Source organism: Lipotes vexillifer, unplaced genomic scaffold (assembly GCF_000442215.2).
Source record: "Lipotes vexillifer unplaced genomic scaffold, Lipotes_vexillifer_v1.1 scaffold371, whole genome shotgun sequence".
NCBI lineage: Eukaryota > Metazoa > Chordata > Mammalia > Artiodactyla > Lipotidae > Lipotes > Lipotes vexillifer.
The window spans coordinates 2036065-2036504 of NW_006786304.1; the positions used below are offsets into that span (position 1 = coordinate 2036065).

At 49.5% G+C, this 440-nt stretch overlaps 1 protein-coding gene across 1 annotated transcript in view; it reads right to left on the reverse strand.

The window, feature by feature from the left end:
* APOC4 (apolipoprotein C4) overlaps nucleotides 1-440 on the reverse strand; it is a 2938-nt gene that overhangs the window by 863 nt on the left and 1635 nt on the right. The window lies entirely within an intron of this gene.

Below are 440 nucleotides of genomic sequence, written 5' to 3' on the forward strand. Positions count from 1 at the left end.
CGTTCTCCTGTGACTCCCACACGGTCTGAACAACCTCCGCAGGCAGTGAAGGATGCTCCCGGGGATGGAGGTTGGCAAGGCCTTGTGTCGGGCTGGTGGGCCAGGGGTTCTGCCCGGAATCACACACACCTGTCTGTCCAGCACCCATGCACCTGGGCAAAGCCTCACCTACAGAGACCAGCCATCACACGGGTACACGTGTACACGTGTGTACAGAGGCACCCATGTGACCTGTGGTGTGCCCTTGGCCAATGACTTAACCTCTTCAAGACTCAGTTTCCCCTTCTGTAGAATGGGATAATGACAGGTCCTAGCTTATAGGGTTATTGTGAGACTTAGGGGTTAACATGTAGAAGGCACTTGGACCGGTTTCCTGCACATCGGATGCACTGCATATATATATATATATATATATATATATATATATATATATATATATA